At 54.0% G+C, this 18786-nt stretch overlaps 6 non-coding genes across 6 annotated transcripts; 3 read left to right on the forward strand and 3 right to left on the reverse strand.

Moving 5' to 3' along the window:
- Nucleotides 1–2552: 2552 nt before the first annotated feature.
- TRNAS-AGA (transfer RNA serine (anticodon AGA)) lies at nucleotides 2553–2634 on the forward strand. The gene has a single exon. It is a non-coding gene; the product is annotated as a tRNA-Ser (tRNA).
- Nucleotides 2635–3412: 778 nt separating this feature from the next.
- Nucleotides 3413–3484, forward strand: TRNAM-CAU (transfer RNA methionine (anticodon CAU)). Its single transcript has one exon. It is a non-coding gene; the product is annotated as a tRNA-Met (tRNA).
- A 1119-nt stretch (nucleotides 3485–4603) lies between these two features.
- Nucleotides 4604–4675, forward strand: TRNAQ-CUG (transfer RNA glutamine (anticodon CUG)). The gene has a single exon. It is a non-coding gene; the product is annotated as a tRNA-Gln (tRNA).
- Nucleotides 4676–11010: 6335 nt separating this feature from the next.
- On the reverse strand, nucleotides 11011–11082 carry TRNAQ-CUG (transfer RNA glutamine (anticodon CUG)). Its single transcript has one exon. It is a non-coding gene; the product is annotated as a tRNA-Gln (tRNA).
- Nucleotides 11083–12201: 1119 nt separating this feature from the next.
- On the reverse strand, nucleotides 12202–12273 carry TRNAM-CAU (transfer RNA methionine (anticodon CAU)). Its single transcript has one exon. It is a non-coding gene; the product is annotated as a tRNA-Met (tRNA).
- Nucleotides 12274–13051: 778 nt separating this feature from the next.
- On the reverse strand, nucleotides 13052–13133 carry TRNAS-AGA (transfer RNA serine (anticodon AGA)). The gene has a single exon. It is a non-coding gene; the product is annotated as a tRNA-Ser (tRNA).
- Nucleotides 13134–18786: the final 5653 nt, after the last annotated feature.

Consider the following 18786-nt stretch of genomic DNA (forward strand, 5'->3'; position numbering starts at 1 on the left):
TAAAAACTATAAGGAAAAGAAAAAAACTGAAAACCTTACAAAAACCACTTTCCTCCTCCCCACTACCTGACTTTCCCAATTCGATACATTCTCCCAAATCACCAACTGCCCAGCCTGGCACCACACTTTAGTATACTCAAACTTCAGTTCATGAAGAGGAAAGGAGTCCTTCTTGTTCCATAGGCTTCCCCTGGAAACACACTGAAACCTCGTGTGCTTCCCTGTCACTTCGGCACCGCCCGGAAAAAAGTCCTTTTGCCGCTTGTGACATCTTCCTTCCATGCCCAGTGCTCTCACCACTGCGCATGGCCAGAGCTGCTTTTAGGGTTGTCTTTCAAGGATGCCTTGTCTCACTCCAAAAAGGCACAGTCTCTGCTTTGGGACATCTGTCCCCCCCATATTTTTCCAACCCCCTGGGGCCGGGGGGTCCTCACGATGAACCCTCCTGGTTCTGAGCCACTGCTTCCCCCTAAGTGCAGTCTCTGTGTCACAGGAACAACTGAGTCCATGGCCACAAGAAAAGTCCAGCCAAAAGGCCACTCCAAATAATCTCTCCCCATTCAATCATCTCCACGTTCTTCGGGCCAGGTCCTTGTCTCATCTCATCTCTTATCTTCCTTCTTATTCAGCTTCAAGGAGGATTAGCATTTTTGCAAGGCCCCAGTCATGAAAGAAAGGGGTTAAAACTTTCAGTCTCTGTCCCGGAGCTGCGGCACTCCCACACACGCTGCCGCTCCGGCCGGGCACTCTTCCCCCCCCTTCTCCTCCTGGGCCAGCTGCTATCACATTCGGTGTCGCCGGCTCTCTCTCTCCCTCCTGGGGGGGGGGGGGATGGCTGCCCAAGGGCTGACTCCCTGGGATCTTCCACCCTTCCATCCTCGAGGGCCTCCTCACCTCCCATCTCTGTCCAGGCCCAGGGCCTACCACGTGGCTGCCCCTCCCCCGCCCAGCAGCAGCGGCTGGACGGGGGGGGAGATCTGACCTCTTCGCCTCCACGTCCCAAGAGAGCCTGCCAGGGGCAGAGCCCTGCTTTTTAACCCCTGTGTATTCTCGGAGGTGTGTCCAAACCCCACTGGCTACACCAGGTGTCAGTATCAAACTCAGAACATTCATTGGTGTGACCACAGCATCCCAGAATTCCCACTCCTTCCTGGTCAAACCACCACAAATATTGATTTGTAAATACTGATCAATGTTTAATAGTGACACTGTGCATTCCGAAGTGTACGGTATGCAAAGGATACGGATACAATAAGAAGAGGATGCAAAAGGGTTTGGAAGCAAACGTCCCACAATCACATCTAGGACTTAATTTCAAATTTTACACTGAGAACATAAATTCCATTATCTATTCGCTCGCTCACATGCACACACACACACGCACTCACTCTATATTTAGGTGTGTAATTACACCTATTAAAAATTTCCCTTGAAAATGAGCAGTCTTGGAAAATGTTTTTGTTTCCTGAACACCACAACATCCGCATTGTCACACTTTCAAAGAAAGTGCCGACACAAACTGTGGCCAGGATGTAACCCTGATACGATAAAGCCCACGCTCTAACAACCCTATGAAGAGTGGCCCAAAATGAGAGCATTTGAGCTCTCCTGGCCCGCAGCAGGCTGTGACCAGCAATGGCCCTGAGTGGGACGGCTCTCACAGCCAGTGAACTCTCAGGGTTGCTGTACTTGGAGGATTGCCCAAGAAGGACGAGTCCGGGGCTGATACCCTCACTCTATGAGGCCTGACCCTTCCCCCTTGGGGAGATGCAAAGGCATCCAAAGTGAGTGTTTCACTGACCCCTGAGGGGAGTTTTTCACAGGTACGTTGCTTGTACCGACTCTTCATGTCTGTGTGCATGCACATCTGCATGTATTTGCTATAGCAAATCTGGGAGAAATACTGCTTCCTTGGATGTCTAAGTACCTTGGAGATCTAAGTAAGTTAGGCCTGTCAGGAAGGTTAAGTTCCAGATATAGACTGACCTAAATGGTGCTTAGTGTTGTTTTTGCTAAGTTGCTAAGTATAACTTTGAAGTTGTAAGTGAAGTTAAATGCTATGAAGTGCTTTTACTCTGTCAAATTTAAAGGGCATTATATTAATTGGGTTATAGGTATAAGTTGAGTTAAAATACTGTTAAGTGTGAGTGCTGTCAATCTTTTAGGCTGTGTTCCTTATAATCCTTGTCCTCACTGTCTTTTGTCACACACACACACAGATATTCATACACATAGATACAGAAACACACACAACACCCTCTTTTCGATAGTTATTGGTTGATTTCTGGTTTGATTACATGGATTTGTTTGGTTTTGTCATTGGTTGTTTTATGTTGTTGCGCCTTAAGTTTCCTGTAAGTAGGAGAGTGAATGTTGCCCAGGCAGTTTGTTGTTGATATTTGTTTAATATGCAAAGTGTTTTTTGCTGCTGGCTTGGGAGTGATTTGTCAGGCACGTGCAGCAGTGTTTGTTGAGAGGAGCCTTGTGCAGCAGTGCGTGGGTGTGGGTGTGTTGGCCCAGGGCAGGTGATGAGCAGGGCAGGGCTGGAGCAGGTAGTTGTGGCCGAGTGGTGAAGGCGATGGACTAGAAATCCATTGGGGTTTCCCCGCGCAGGTTCGAATCCTGCCAACTACGGGCACGTGCCCCTTTTGGGCTGCGGGCACCTGACCAGGGGCACAGGCAGCACCTACAGGTGCGTGCCATGGAAAGCAGCTGCACCTGCCCCAGGGCTCCTGCACTTGCAGCCCCAACAATGGAGAAGGACAGGGGAAATGCAGACTGGAACACTGAGCATTTCATCCCCTCCCAGTGGCACCAAGTGTTAAATGCAAGGATCCTCAGCTTGAAATCCTGCTTGGCACAAAGTGGCCAGAACTCAGAGCTTTTGCATCAGAGCAACCATGAGCAGCATTGAGCTGGAAAGGCAGAATTTGCAGAACCAGAAGACGAGAGTTCTTTTTGCTGGCAATTAATTTTGCATGGGTCGAAAAGGCAACCCATGTCAGTCATTGGCCATCAGAGATCTGAAGTGTTGGGCAGGAGCAGTGGTGCAGCGTGCTGGGAGCACAGGTGTATTTGTGGTGAGGGCTGCAGGTGTGAGGATGTTGGTGGGTTTCAGGTGGGCTGATGGATGGGCAGGCTGCAGGCTGTGTGCAGGGTGGGTTGAGCAGGTGCAGGGTCAGGGTGGGTGTGGAAGGGGCAGTGAGTGTGCAGGGGTGTGTGCGGGAGGTGTGTGAGAAGGGCAAGGGCAGGCACTGGAGGTGCATAGAGCAGGCTGAAGGGAGGTGAATGGTCAGGGTGTGTATTCAGAGGGTGGGGGAGGCAGATGAGAGAGGAAGGGCAGCAGTGAGGGGCAGCAGTGGCGGGCAGCATGAGGCTGCACTGAGGGTGATGGCAGGCAGGCATGAGGAGGAGCAGAGTGGCGCAGCGGGAGCGTGCTGGGCCCATAACCCAGAGGTCGATGGATCGAAACCATCCTCTGCTAAGGCACTTTTTGCACTCAGCCTGCCTTGCCCAACAGCTTTGACGCTGCTTGGCTCCAGCTTTCTGGCTGATGCTGGCCATAGACTTCCTCATCCCTCTACGTCCTTTGAGTAAAAATGATAAAACTTGTGTAAGAGCACCTGGCCTCTCCTGGTCCCGAAGAGCACAGCCCCTTTCCCTCCACAAGTTCTTCTCCCACAGAGCAGCTGAGCCGCTGCTCATGCTCCCCTCAGCCGGGATCCTGCCCAGGACTATGGGCACCTCCAGCCCAGCAGACATACACTGCCTTTCAGCCAGATCAGCCTTGGCAAAAGCCAAATGCAGAAATGCAGGAGCTGCCGTGGATCCTGCACAGACTCCCAGAGAGTGGTGAGACTCTGCAGCCAAGTGGGAGAACTTTGTGCTTCTCCACACCTGGGCATCAGGCTGGGGTTGCAATGGGGCTGAGACACTGAGTGGCCTTGACCTTGCTTTTTCTCCAGCCGTGCTTTGAGCAGGCATTTGGACTTGTGTCCTCCTGGGATGCCTCACAGTCAAGTTCCTTGCGGGTGGGAATAGTTCCCAGAGAGGGTTTTGCCCTCCTTGCTGTGGAGCATAGGCAGTGAGTGACCTTGTCCCTCACAGGAGCTGAAGGTCAGTCATTGCTCTGCCCTTGGTGTGTCAGCTGTCCTTTGTCCTTGCTGCTCCAGCCCCTTTGCTAAGATCAGCAGAGGGTCTTTGTTGAGCTTCTGTAGAGATGGGGCAAAGTTTCGATCTCCATAGTCCTTAAGGAGCTGGAGTGGCTTGGTCTGGAGGAGAGAAGGCAAGGGGGCTTGTGGTGCGTGAAGGTAACTTGGGCAGGTAAGTGTGCCTGAGTGAGAAAGGGCTTGTTGCCATTTGGGAAAGAGAAGATGTTGGGTGCTTTGAAGCGTGGCACGTGTACGAGAAGCCATGTCAGGCTTGAAGGGAGCTGTGGTGCTGTTGGCCTGAAGGTTGGTGTGATGGGAGAGTGTGTGTGGGGCGTGCAGGAAGGCTGCAGGTGGTGTGAGATGTGCAGAGCAGTGGAGAGGCAGGCAGCCTTGTGTGGGGCCATAAGGCTGAGGCAGGCTGAGCACAGGGGCCCCAGGCGAGCTGGGCAGGAGGTCCTATGGTGTAATGGTGAGCACTCTGGACTCTGAATCCAGTGATCTGAGTTCAAATCTCAGTGGGACCTGAGCCTTTTGGTTGCCTCAGCATGCTTGCCCTCAGCATGCACACACTCTCAGCCCTCTCCTCTGCTGCTGCTGCACTTCTGCACTCTTCTCTCATCCAGCACACAGCACCTGAGCTGCACAACACCCACTCCCAATGGGGCAGGCACAAGACTCTGCTCTGGGACCACTGCCTCCTGTCTCAGAGGCATCCAAAACTGGAGACTGGGATACAAGCTCTGGGAAGATGTTTCCAGGTTGGACCATTTCCACAGGAACAGCAGGGCATTCTGTGTGCCATTACTTCTAGGCCCACTCCTGTCCACAATTTCTTTTTTCTCCTATCCTCTGTGGCTCCTTTTCCTCTTTTCCGTGCCAATTGCTTTCTATTGCTCTGCAATCCATTCAAGGAGCTCCAACAGCACTGGGCAGTGCCCCATCATTGGGCTTCCATTTGTTACCATGGCAGAGGGAAGGATCTCCCTGGCAGAGCAGGTGGTAGGTGAGGGAGGAGGAGAACAAAGGACCACGACTCTCCAGCAATGCTGCACAAAGGCTTTAATGAGAAGGAGCAAAAGCGGCGGCACAGAACAGAGACCAAAGAAAAATGTGTGGGGGGCCAGAGAGGGCAAGAGATGGGCCCGTCTGCCAAGGAGAACGGGGATGATGCGCCAGCCTCAGCAGATCTGACCGCAGCGGGAGAAAGGCAGGCACAGGCCTGAGCCCCCCAGGCCAAGGGAGCCCCCAGAAGAGATGGGAACCCCCGCGGTGCTGAGGGAGCTGCCCACAGCAGCTGACAGAGAGGATCCCACGGCCGTGCTCTGAGGGAAGGAGGTGAGGATGGGGCCCGGCAGGGTCACCACCACCGGCGAAGGCTCGATGTACACCGTGGAGTCAGCGCAGCGGACATTGCAGGGCTCAGTGCAGCTGCTGGCAAGGGGCGTTGGGCCACAGGGGCCGCAGGGCCGTGGGGGGACAGGGTCTGCAGCAAGACATCTCTCAGTGCGGGAGGCAAAGCTGCAACACAGAGCAGAGAGCACCACCCTGCCTCAGCATCACTCTGTCTCTCTGTCCCTCAGCTCTCGCCAAGGACACATTTGGTCTCCAACACACACTCTGTGCCTACAGCTCCCACCACCCTCCTGCTGCCCTGCGAGTGGCACGGCACGGGAAGGCCGCCCCACTCCAGCAAGAGGAGCCAGCACAGTGGCTTTAAGGGCCCTGTGGAAAGACTGGTCACAGCCCATCTCCAGAGCACACATGGCTGTGTCAGACAATGTTCCTGCGTGCACTGGCACATTTTGTTACACCAGGGCAGGTGCAAATTCTGCTGGGCACATCCCCCTGAGGCTGAGCCCCATTGATCCCCTTCTGCTGGAACAAAGGCCCCTCTTCCCAGCTGGCCCCAGCCCCCAGTATGGAAAGGCTGACGGCCCTCCAACACTTCTGTGCCAGGGCCCAGCTGAGGCAGCCCAAGGATCAAGCCGGGCAGCCTCCATGAGAGCAGCTCAGCCCACAGGGAGGGATGGAGCGGGCTCAGGCTTACCTGGTACCTCGAGGAAAGGGAGGCCAGAGACCAGGATGCAGAGCCTGCAGCAGAGCAGCCTTTTATGCTGGGTCCCAGAGCCCTGTGGGGCCACAAACATTCCATGTTAGTGAAACATCCAAACTCCTGGGAGTGGCCACTTGCCAGGCCTCGCTGCTGATCAGGTCCCTGCCTCTTTCATCTCAGGCATTTTTCTTCCTCTTTGTACAACCCAAACTCCTGTGATGACTCTTAGAATCACTTTGGGATGGAGTGGACCTAAAAATTATCTGGCTTTAGTCCCCTAAAGTGGCTTTTAAAAAATCTCTTGGCAACCTCTTCGAGTGTATTGGTCCTCCCTAAGGAAAAGATTCCCTACCAATACATAATCAAAATACATCTGCTTTGAGCTTTGTACTAGAACCACTTGACCCATCCCAACACACGCCAGCCAGGTGTCCTTCCCTTTGTTAACTGAATGTCTCCTAGAAGCCCTCTCCTCTCTTTGCTATGCAACCCAAATCCTCTCAGCCTTTTCTCACGGGCTAATGGCTCCAGCTGCCTGGTGCTCTTTGTGGCTCCTCTGGACCCACAGCAGCAGGTCCGTATGTTTCTTAGGCTGTGGGTCCTAGGGCTGCAGGCAGTACCCCAGGTACGGTGTCAGGAGAGCCAAGTAGATCAGGACAATCCCCACCCTCAACCTGCTGCCCACACGGCTCTGGATGCAGCCCAGAATAAGATTGGATTTTTGCACTGGGCTGCTCGCTGGCAGTGCAGGTTCATGTTCAGTATTTCAGCCACCAGAACCTGCAGTTCCCCCTCCACAGGGCTGCTCTCATTCCACTCAAGGCCTACTAGACTGTGTCCAGGTTTGGGATTGCCCTGACCTTGGCATTTGACAACCAGAGCTCTGGCCTCAGCTTGGCAAGTTGGAATCCTCCAGAAAACAAGGAATTCCACACGTAGGAAGGTGATCAAAGGCATGACTGCATCTCTCCCTGAAAGACAAATTGACCCATTTTCCCCAAACACACACTGACCCACTTTGCTCAGTGTGTCCAGCCCTGAGGTCAGGATCTGGATGGCAGCCTTGGGGCAGAGGCTGAGGGCAGGGAGCCCAAAGCTCATGGCTCCTTTTCCTGGGGCAGGCATCATTTGCCCATTCACCTAATATCACACTTCAAAGGGATATTGGATCAGTCTCCCAGAGCCTGTGGGAATCATTGTGCCGTGGAAGACCTGGGAAAATCCATGGGCTTCAGGCAAACCTGAATCATGGTGATGTGGAAATGAGTGCACACAGTGCCCTGGGCTCAGGCATTCCAGGGATACCACAGCACATGGCCTCTTTCCTATGAAATATTTTGCCTTTGTCAGGGGCATTGCCAGACCTTTCAAGACCAGTCTGAGACCACCTTGTATGTCCATGTAATCCTGTGCTGCTGCAGCTGCAGCCTTCCACAATGCATTGCAATTAGGTGGCTGCTCGAGGGCCCAGGGAATGCAGGGCAACCCAGGATAATGGAGAGTGGGGGAGACCTGTGGCAGTTCTTTGCTTCTTCTCTGAGAAGAACAAACTTCCCAGCTGCCCCAGAAGCTGTGGGCCTTGTCCCATTGTCCTCTGAACACTGCCACTGTCAGACAGGTGCCTGTCCCATGAGCAGCACTTCCAGGGATGCCCTGCACTCCCAGGAGGCCACCAGGAGATGGAAAGGGCTCCTACAGATGAACCTCCCAGGGCCTCGATGGGGAGGACCAGCAGGAGATGACACTGGGGCTGCCTGCACTGATGAGCCAGGGGTGGAGGGGGACATGGAGCTGCTGCCTCCACCACGTCCTGGCAGTTCTGGAGAGAATGGAGGCAAACTCTCCTGAGAGCTGCACTGTCACAGGGCAAGAGGCAGCAATCACAAGTGGCAAGAAAAAATGCCAGTATTCCCTGGGGCAGGACAACGGACAGGCTTCAGAGAGCTGTACAAGGTGTAGTGTCCTCTTTTGTAAGCTGTGTCTGTGCTTAGAGTCAGCAGGACAAGGCCCAGAGCCTGCTGAGGAACTGGGGCAGTGTGATCTGCCCAGAGCAGCTGACAGGAGCACAAGAGCTCCAGAGCTCCACACAGACCTGCTGGGGTTGGTGTGGGGTACTCTGAGTCATTACAGTCCTTGAGGTGCCCCCAAAAGACCCTGCCAGGGGAGACAGCAAATGCAGGAGATTGCAGACAAGCACCAGGTGATCCATGACTGGGAATACAAGGTGGGGAAATATCCTTCATGGCAGCAGAACATTGAGGGTGTGAGCTCTGTTATCCCTTGAGCGCCTGAGTCTGCAGCACCCAGTCCACTGAAGTCCATACTGGGTGACTCAGGTTTGCCTGGAGCTCAGGGATTTTCCCAGCTCTTCCACATCACGATGACACCTGCTCTGCTGCTCTGGGAGACTGATCCCGTGTCCCTTTGAAATGTAAAATGCATGGAATGGGAAACCCCATCCCAGAGCCAGAAAACGGCAGCCATGGGCTCCCTGCCCTCAGCCCTTTCCCCAAAGGCACCAGCCAGGTCTCTGTCCCTGGGATGAGCACGCTGAGTAAAGCAGGTCAGTGTGGCTGTGGGTCTGTCTCAGGGAAGGACACAGCATCTCTTTGATCACAAAACCAGGCCGTGGCACAGCCTGTGACTGCAAGCAAGTTCCCCATGGCTGTCGCTCAGGCCTGCAGGGGACATCCTTTCAGGTGAACATGGACTTCCCTTGCCCATGAGCTTTGCCCCCACCCTGCACAGTTTGGTCTCTTCCCCACTATTTGATTCTGCAGTGTTGACTTTGTGCCTCACCTGACCCTCAGTCTTCTGTATATCTGTGATAACACATGGAAGAAATTACTCTCAGGATGAGCCTGAGTGTCTGCGCTGAAAGCTCCAGAGAGATGAGCTGAGGAGTCACTTCATGGCGGAATTTCACTGTAACTGGAGCGCAATAACCCATCAAGAAGAACAAATAACAGAAAATTAGAGACATAACACAAATACATTTCAATTCACCTTATACACAGGCTGGGGGCCTCCAAATGAAATTGCCTTAGGAAACTGGGACACACATTAATAATTTCCAAATTGTATGGTGTGAATCTGGTGAAAAATGCCTGAGATGAAAGAGTCAGGGACCTGATCAGCAGCGAGGCCTGGCAAGTGGCCACTCCCAGGAGTTTGGATGTTTCACTAACAAGGAATGTTTGTGGCCCCACAGGGCTCTGGGACCCAGCATAAAAGGCTGCTCTGCTGCAGGCTCTGCATCCTGGTCTCTGGCCTCCCTTTCCTCTAGGAACCAGGTAAGCCTGAGCCCGCTCCATCCCTCCCTGTGGGCTGAGCTGCTCTCATGGAGGCTGCCCGGCTTGATCCTTGGGCTGCCTCAGCTGGGCCCTGGCACAGAACTGTTGGAGGGCCGTCAGCCTTTCCATGCTGGGGGCTGGGGCCAGCTGGGAAGAGGGGGCTTTGATCCAGCAGAAGGGGATCAATGGGGCTCAGCCTCAGGGGGATGTGTCCAGCAGAATTTGCACCTGCCCTGGTGTAACAAATTGTGCCAGAGCACGCCGGGACATTGTCTGACACGGCCATGTGTGCTCTGGAGATGGGCTGTGACCAGTCTTTCCACAGGGCCCTTAAAGCCACTGTGCTGGCTCCTCTTGCTGGAGTGGGGCGGCCTTCCCGTGCCGTGCCACTTGCAGGGCAGCAGGAGGGTGGTGGGAGCTGTAGGCACAGAGTGTGTGTTGGAGACCAAATGTGTCCCTGGCGAGAGTTGAGGGACAGAGAGACAGAGTGATGCTGAGGCAGGGTGGTGCTCCCTGCTCTGTGTTGCAGCTTTGCCTCCCGCACCGAGAGATGTCTTGCTGCAGACCCTGTCCCCCACGGCTCTGCGGCCCCTGTGGCCCAACGCCCCTTGCCAGCAGCTGCACTGAGCCCTGCAATGCCCGCTGCGCTGACTCCACGGTGTACATCGAGCCTTCGCCGGTGGTGGTGACCCTGCCGGGCCCCATCCTCAGCTCCTTCCCTCAGAGCACGGCCGTGGGATCCTCTCTGTCAGCTGCTGTGGGCAGCTCCCTCAGCACCGCGGGGGTTCCCATCTCTTCTGGGGGCTCCCTTGGCCTGGGGGGCTCAGGCCTGTGCCTGCCTTTCTCCCGCTGCGGTCAGATCTGCTGAGGCCGGCGCATCATCCCCGTTCTCCTTGGCAGACGGGCCCATCTCTTGCCCTCCCTGGCCCCCCACACGTCTTCCTTGGTCTCTGTTCTGTGCCACCGCTTTTGCTCCTTCTCATTAAAGCCTTTGTGCAGCATTGCTGGAGAGTCATGGTCCTTTGTTCTCCTCCTCCCTCACCTACCACCTACTCTGCCAGGGACGTCTTTCCCTCTGCCATGGAAACAAATGGAAGCCCAATGATGGAACACTGCCCAGTGCTGGTGGAGCTCCTTGAATGGATTGCAGAGCAATAGAAAGCAATTGGCAGGGAAAAGAGGAAAAGGAGCCTAGATGAATGGAACATTAAAGGAGAAGTTCACAGGAGTTGGTCTAGAAGTAATGGCACACAGAATGCCCTGCTGGAAATGGTCCAACCTGGAATCAGCTGCCCAGAGCTTGTAGCCCAATCTCCAGATTTGGCTGCATCCAAGACAGGAGGTAGTGGTCCCAGAGCAGAGTCCTGTGCCTGCCCCATTGGGAGTGGGTGTTGTGCAGCTCAGGTGCTGTGTGCTGGATGAGAGAAGAGTGCAGAAGTGCAGCAGCAGCAGAGGAGAGGGCTGAGAGTGTGTGCATGCTGAGGGCAAGCATGCTGAGGCAACCAAAAGGCTCAGGTCCCACTGAGATTTGAACTCAGATCACTGGATTCAGAGTCCAGAGTGCTCACCATTACACCATAGGACCTCCTGCCCAGCTCGCCTGGGGCCCCTGTGCTCAGCCTGCCTCAGCCTTATGGCCCCACACAAGGCTGCCTGCCTCTCCACTGCTCTGCACATCTCACACCACCTGCAGCCTTCCTGCACGCCCCACACACACTCTCCCATCACACCAACCTTCAGGCCAACAGCACCACAGCTCCCTTCAAGCCTGACATGGCTTCTCGTACACGTGCCACGCTTCAAAGCACCCAACATCTTCTCTTTCCCAAATGGCAACAAGCCCTTTCTCACTCAGGCACACTTACCTGCCCAAGTTACCTTCACGCACCACAAGCCCCCTTGCCTTCTCTCCTCCAGACCAAGCCACTCCAGCTCCTTAAGGACTATGGAGATCGAAACTTTGCCCCATCTCTACAGAAGCTCAACAAAGACCCTCTGCTGATCTTAGCAAAGGGGCTGGAGCAGCAAGGACAAAGGACAGCTGACACACCAAGGGCAGAGCAATGACTGACCTTCAGCTCCTGTGAGGGACAAGGTCACTCACTGCCTATGCTCCACAGCAAGGAGGGCAAAACCCTCTCTGGGAACTATTCCCACCCGCAAGGAACTTGACTGTGAGGCATCCCAGGAGGACACAAGTCCAAATGCCTGCTCAAAGCACGGCTGGAGAAAAAGCAAGGTCAAGGCCACTCAGTGTCTCAGCCCCATTGCAACCCCAGCCTGATGCCCAGGTGTGGAGAAGCACAAAGTTCTCCCACTTGGCTGCAGAGTCTCACCACTCTCTGGGAGTCTGTGCAGGATCCACGGCAGCTCCTGCATTTCTGCATTTGGCTTTTGCCAAGGCTGATCTGGCTGAAAGGCAGTGTATGTCTGCTGGGCTGGAGGTGCCCATAGTCCTGGGCAGGATCCCGGCTGAGGGGAGCATGAGCAGCGGCTCAGCTGCTCTGTGGGAGAAGAACTTGTGGAGGGAAAGGGGCTGTGCTCTTCGGGACCAGGAGAGGCCAGGTGCTCTTACACAAGTTTTATCATTTTTACTCAAAGGACGTAGAGGGATGAGGAAGTCTATGGCCAGCATCAGCCAGAAAGCTGGAGCCAAGCAGCGTCAAAGCTGTTGGGCAAGGCAGGCTGAGTGCAAAAAGTGCCTTAGCAGAGGATGGTTTCGATCCATCGACCTCTGGGTTATGGGCCCAGCACGCTCCCGCTGCGCCACTCTGCTCCTCCTCATGCCTGCCTGCCATCACCCTCAGTGCAGCCTCATGCTGCCCGCCACTGCTGCCCCTCACTGCTGCCCTTCCTCTCTCATCTGCCTCCCCCACCCTCTGAATACACACCCTGACCATTCACCTCCCTTCAGCCTGCTCTATGCACCTCCAGTGCCTGCCCTTGCCCTTCTCACACACCTCCCGCACACACCCCTGCACACTCACTGCCCCTTCCACACCCACCCTGACCCTGCACCTGCTCAACCCACCCTGCACACAGCCTGCAGCCTGCCCATCCATCAGCCCACCTGAAACCCACCAACATCCTCACACCTGCAGCCCTCACCACAAATACACCTGTGCTCCCAGCACGCTGCACCACTGCTCCTGCCCAACACTTCAGATCTCTGATGGCCAATGACTGACATGGGTTGCCTTTTCGACCCATGCAAAATTAATTGCCAGCAAAAAGAACTCTCGTCTTCTGGTTCTGCAAATTCTGCCTTTCCAGCTCAATGCTGCTCATGGTTGCTCTGATGCAAAAGCTCTGAGTTCTGGCCACTTTGTGCCAAGCAGGATTTCAAGCTGAGGATCCTTGCATTTAACACTTGGTGCCACTGGGAGGGGATGAAATGCTCAGTGTTCCAGTCTGCATTTCCCCTGTCCTTCTCCATTGTTGGGGCTGCAAGTGCAGGAGCCCTGGGGCAGGTGCAGCTGCTTTCCATGGCACGCACCTGTAGGTGCTGCCTGTGCCCCTGGTCAGGTGCCCGCAGCCCAAAAGGGGCACGTGCCCGTAGTTGGCAGGATTCGAACCTGCGCGGGGAAACCCCAATGGATTTCTAGTCCATCGCCTTCACCACTCGGCCACAACTACCTGCTCCAGCCCTGCCCTGCTCATCACCTGCCCTGGGCCAACACACCCACACCCACGCACTGCTGCACAAGGCTCCTCTCAACAAACACTGCTGCACGTGCCTGACAAATCACTCCCAAGCCAGCAGCAAAAAACACTTTGCATATTAAACAAATATCAACAACAAACTGCCTGGGCAACATTCACTCTCCTACTTACAGGAAACTTAAGGCGCAACAACATAAAACAACCAATGACAAAACCAAACAAATCCATGTAATCAAACCAGAAATCAACCAATAACTATCGAAAAGAGGGTGTTGTGTGTGTTTCTGTATCTATGTGTATGAATATCTGTGTGTGTGTGTGACAAAAGACAGTGAGGACAAGGATTATAAGGAACACAGCCTAAAAGATTGACAGCACTCACACTTAACAGTATTTTAACTCAACTTATACCTGAAACCCAACTAATATCATACCATTTAAATGTGACAGAGGAAAAGCACTTCATACCATTTGACCTCACTCACAACTTCAAAGTTATACTTAGCAACTTAGCAAAAACAACACTAAGCACCATTTAGGTCAGTCTATATCTGGAACTTAACCTTCCTGACAGGCCTAACTTACTTAGATCTCCAAGGTACTTAGACATCCAAGGAAGCAGTATTTCTCCCAGATTTGCTATAGCAAATACATGCAGATGTGCATGCACACAGACATGAAGAGTCGGTACAAGCAACGTACCTGTGAAAAACTCCCCTCAGGGGTCAGTGAAACACTCACTTTGGATGTCTTTGCATCTCCCCAAGGGGGAAGGGTCAGGCCTCAAAGAGTGAGGGTATCAGCCTCGGACTCGTCCTTCTTGGGCAATCCTCCAAGTACAGCAACCCTGAGAGTTCACTGGCTGTGAGAGCCGTCCCACTCAGGGCCATTGCTGGTCACAGCCTGCTGCGGGCCAGGAGAGCTCAAATGCTCTCATTTTGGGCCACTCTTCATAGGGTTGTTAGAGCGTGGGCTTTAGTCAGATCAGGGTTTCATCCTGGCCACAGTTTGTGTTGGCACTTTCTTTGAAAGTTTGAAACACAAATGTTGTGGCATTCAGGAAAGAAAAATATTTTCCAAGACTGCTCATTTTCAAGGGGAATTTTCAATAGTTGCATTTACACACCTAAATACAGAGTGTGTGACTGTGTGTGTGTGTGTCTGTGTGTCGGTGTGAGAGAGAATAGATAATGGAATGAATGTTCTCACTGTGAATTTGAAATTAAGTCCTTGCTGTGACTGTTGGTCAAGTGCCAAAAAATTTTGCATCCTTCTAATTTCGTATCCATATACTTTCCATACTGTACAATTCTCAATATACAGTCTTCCTATAAAACATTAAATATGTCAAATTAATATTCCATTTCTGCTACATCCATTTACTCAGTAACAGAGTGAACTTTCTTGTAGAATTCTGTTGAAGCCGCACTGCCGACATCCAGGCATGAAAAGCAGAGCTTTTCTCCTTTCCTGCCCATAATCCCATATTCACCCCATTGATACATCCCAACATCACCGATGGAAGAGAGAGGACTGATTTTGATATGCTTTTGTGAAGAAGCTTTGACAGGATTGCCTTGTCACGCAAAATATCTGAAATAATTCTCACAAGAAACACATTGGAAACCGACCCTGCGAGGCTGTGATTCCCAGGTTCCAGGCTCAAGCTTAGTGACTGAGGTTTGGTGCTCTGGTGTAATTTCTGGGAGTTCTTAGTGCAGCTGCTGATAAGCTCAGGACAGCAGCCAGTGCTCACTCTGGCAGGGCAGGTGGTAGGTGAGGGAGGAGGAGAACAAAGGACCACGACTCTCCAGCAATGCTGCACAAAGGCTTTAATGAGAAGAAGCAAAAGCGGTGGCACAGAACAGAGACCAAGGAAGACGTGTGGGGGGCCAGGGAGGGCAAGAGATGGGCCCGTCTGCCAAGGAGAACGGGGATGATGCGCCGGCCTCAGCAGATCTGACCGCAGCGGGAGAAAGGCAGGCACAGGCCTGAGCCCCCCAGGCCAAAGGAGCCCCCAGAAGAGATGGGAACCCCCGCGGTGCTGAGGGAGCTGCCCACAGCAGCTGACAGAGAGGATCCCACGGCCGTGCTCTGAGGGAAGGAGCTGAGGATGGGGCCCGGCAGGGTCACCACCACCGGCGAAGGCTCGATGTACACCGTGGAGTCAGCGCAGCGGACATTACAGGGCTCAGTGCAGCTGCTGGCAAGGGGCGTTGGGCCACAGGGGCCGCAGGGCCGTGGGGGACAGGGTCTGCAGCAAGACATCTCTCGGTGCGGGAGGCAAAGCTGCAACACAGAGCAGGGAGCACCACCCAGCCTCAGCATCACTTTGTCTCTCCGTCCCTCAGCTCTCGCCAGGGACACATTTGGTCTCCCACACACACTCTGTCACTCTGTGCCTACAGCTCCCACCACCCTCCTGCTGCCCTGCGAGTGGCACGGCACGGGAAGGCCGCCCCACTCCAGCAAGAGGAGCCAGCACAGTGGCTTTAAGGGCCCTGTGGAAAGACTGGTCACAGCCCATCTCCAGAGCACACATGGCCGTGTCAGACAATGTCCCGGCGTGCTCTGGCACAATTTGTTACACCAGGGCAGGTGCAAATTCTGCTGGACACATCCCCCTGAGGCTGAGCCCCATTGATCCCCTTCTGCTGGATCAAAGCCCCCTCTTCCCAGCTGGCCCCAGCCCCCAGCATGGAAAGGCTGACGGCCCTCCAACAGTTCTGTGCCAGGGCCCAGCTGAGGCAGCCCAAGGATCAAGCCGGGCAGCCTCCATGAGAGCAGCTCAGCCCACAGGGAGGGATGGAGCGGGCTCAGGCTTACCTGGTTCCTAGAGGAAAGGGAGGCCAGAGACCAGGATGCAGAGCCTGCAGCAGAGCAGCCTTTTATGCTGGGTCCCAGAGCCCTGTGGGGCCACAAACATTCCTTGTTAGTGAAACATCCAAACTCCTGGGAGTGGCCACTTGCCAGGCCTCGCTGCTGATCAGGTCCCTGACTCTTTCATCTCAGGCATTTTTCACCAGATTCACACCATACAATTTGGAAATTATTAATGTGTGTCCCAGTTTCCTAAGGCAATTTCATTTGGAGGCCCCCAGCCTGTGTATAAGGTGAATTGAAATGTATTTGTGTTATGTCTCTAATTTTCTGTTATTTGTTCTTCTTGATGGGTTATTGCGCTCCAGTTACAGTGAAATTCCGCCATGAAGTGACTCCTCAGCTCATCTCTCTGGAGCTTTCAGCGCAGACACTCAGGCTCATCCTGAGAGTAATTTCTTCCATGTGTTATCACAGATATACAGAAGACTGAGGGTCAGGTGAGGCACAAAGTCAACACTGCAGAATCAAATAGTGGGGAAGAGACCAAACTGTGCAGGGTGGGGGCAAAGCTCATGGGCAAGGGAAGTCCATGTTCACCTGAAAGGATGTCCCCTGCAGGCCTGAGCGACAGCCATGGGGAACTTGCTTGCAGTCACAGGCTGTGCCACGGCCTGGTTTTGTGATCAAAGAGATGCTGTGTCCTTCCCTGAGACAGACCCACAGCCACACTGACCTGCTTTACTCAGCGTGCTCATCCCAGGGACAGAGACCTGGCTGGTGCCTTTGGGGAAAGGGCTGAGGGCAGGGAGCCCATGGCTGCCGTTTTCTGGCTCTGGGATGGGGTTTCCCATTCCATGCATTTTACATTTCAAAGGGACACGGGATCAGTCTCCCAGAGCAGCAGAGCAGGTGTCATCGTGATGTGGAAGAGCTGGGAAAATCCCTGAGCTCCAGGCAAACCTGAGTCACCCAGTATGGACTTCAGTGGACTGGGTGCTGCAGACTCAGGCGCTCAAGGGATAACAGAGCTCACACCCTCAATGTTCTGCTGCCATGAAGGATATTTCCCCACCTTGTATTCCCAGTCATGGATCACCTGGTGCTTGTCTGCAATCTCCTGCATTTGCTGTCTCCCCTGGCAGGGTCTTTTGGGGGCACCTCAAGGACTGTAATGACTCAGAGTACCCCACACCAACCCCAGCAGGTCTGTGTGGAGCTCTGGAGCTCTTGTGCTCCTGTCAGCTGCTCTGGGCAGATCACACTGCCCCAGTTCCTCAGCAGGCTCTGGGCCTTGTCTTCCTGACTTCTAAGCACAGACATAGCTTACAAAAGGTGTCACAACCCCTTGTACAGCTCTCCCAGGCCTGTCCCTTGTCCTCCCGCAGGGAACTCTGGCATTTCCTTTCTTTCCTCTTCTGATTTCTGCCTCTTGCCCTGTGACAGTGCAGCTCTCAGGAGAGTTTGGTTCCATTCTCTCCAGAACTGCCAGGGGTAGTGGAGGCAGCAGCTCTTGTCCCCCTCCACCCCTGGCTCATCAGTGCAGGCAGCCCCAGTGTCATCTCCTGCTGGTCCTCCCCATCGAGGCCCTGGGAGGTTCATCTGTAGGAGCCCTTTCCATCTCCTGGTGGCCTCCTGGGGGTGCAGGGCATCCCTGGAAGTGCTGCTCATGGGACAGGCACCTGTCTGACAGTGGCAGTGTTCAGAGGACAATGGGACAAGGCCCACAGCTTCTGGGGCAGCTGGGAAGTTTGTTCTTCTCAGAGAGGGAGCAAAGAACTGCCACAGGTCTCTCCCAACCTCCATTATCCTGGATTGCCCTGCATCCCCTGGGCCTGCGAGCAGCCACCTAATGGCAATGCCTTGTGGAAGGGTGCAGCAGCACAGGATTACATGGATATACAAAATGGTTTGGGATCAGATGTAAAAGGTCTGGCAATGCCCCTGACAAAGGCAAAATATTTCATAGGAGAGAGGCCACGAGCTGTATCCCTGGAATTCCTGAGGCCAGGGCACTGTGTGCACTCATTTCCACTTCAGCATGATTCAGGTTTGCCTGAAGCTCATGGATTTTCCCAACTCTTCCACAGCACAGTAATTCCCACAGGTTCTCGAAGCCCGATCCAATATCCCTTTGAAGTGTGATATTAGGTGAATGGGCAAATGATGCCTGCCCCAGGAAAAGGAGCCATGAGCTTTGGGCTCCCTGCCCTCAGCCTCTGCCCCAAAGCTGCCATCCAGATCCTGACCTCAGGGCTGGACACACTGAGCAAAGTGGGTCAGTGTGTGTTTGGGGAAAATGGGTCAATTTGTCTTTCAGGGAGAGATGCAGTCATGCCTTTGATCACCTTCCTACGTGTGGAATTCCTTGTTTTCTGGAGGATTCCAACTTGCCAAGCTGAGGCCAGAGCTCTGGTTGTCAAATGCCAAGGTCAGGGCAATCCCAAACCTGGACACAGCCTAGTAGGCCTTGAGTGGAATGAGAGCAGCCCTGTGGAGGGGGACCTGCAGGTTCTGGTGGCTGAAATACTGAACATGAACCTGCACTGCCAGCGAGCAGCCCAGTGCAAAAATCCAATCTTATTCTGGGCTGCATCCAGAGCCGTGTGGGCAGCAGGTTGAGGGTGAGGATTGTCCTGCTCTACTTGGCTCTCCTGACACCGTACCTGGGGTACTGCCTGCAGCCCTAGGACCCACAGCCTAAGAAACACACGGGCTTGTTGCTGTGGGTCCAGAGGAGCCACAAGAGCACCAGGCAGCTGGAGCGTCAGCCCGTGAGAACAGGCTGAGAAGAATGGGGCTGCAT

The sequence above is a fragment of the Zonotrichia albicollis genome, chromosome 9 (genome assembly GCF_047830755.1).
Source record: "Zonotrichia albicollis isolate bZonAlb1 chromosome 9, bZonAlb1.hap1, whole genome shotgun sequence".
NCBI classification, from domain to species: Eukaryota; Metazoa; Chordata; class Aves; order Passeriformes; family Passerellidae; genus Zonotrichia; species Zonotrichia albicollis.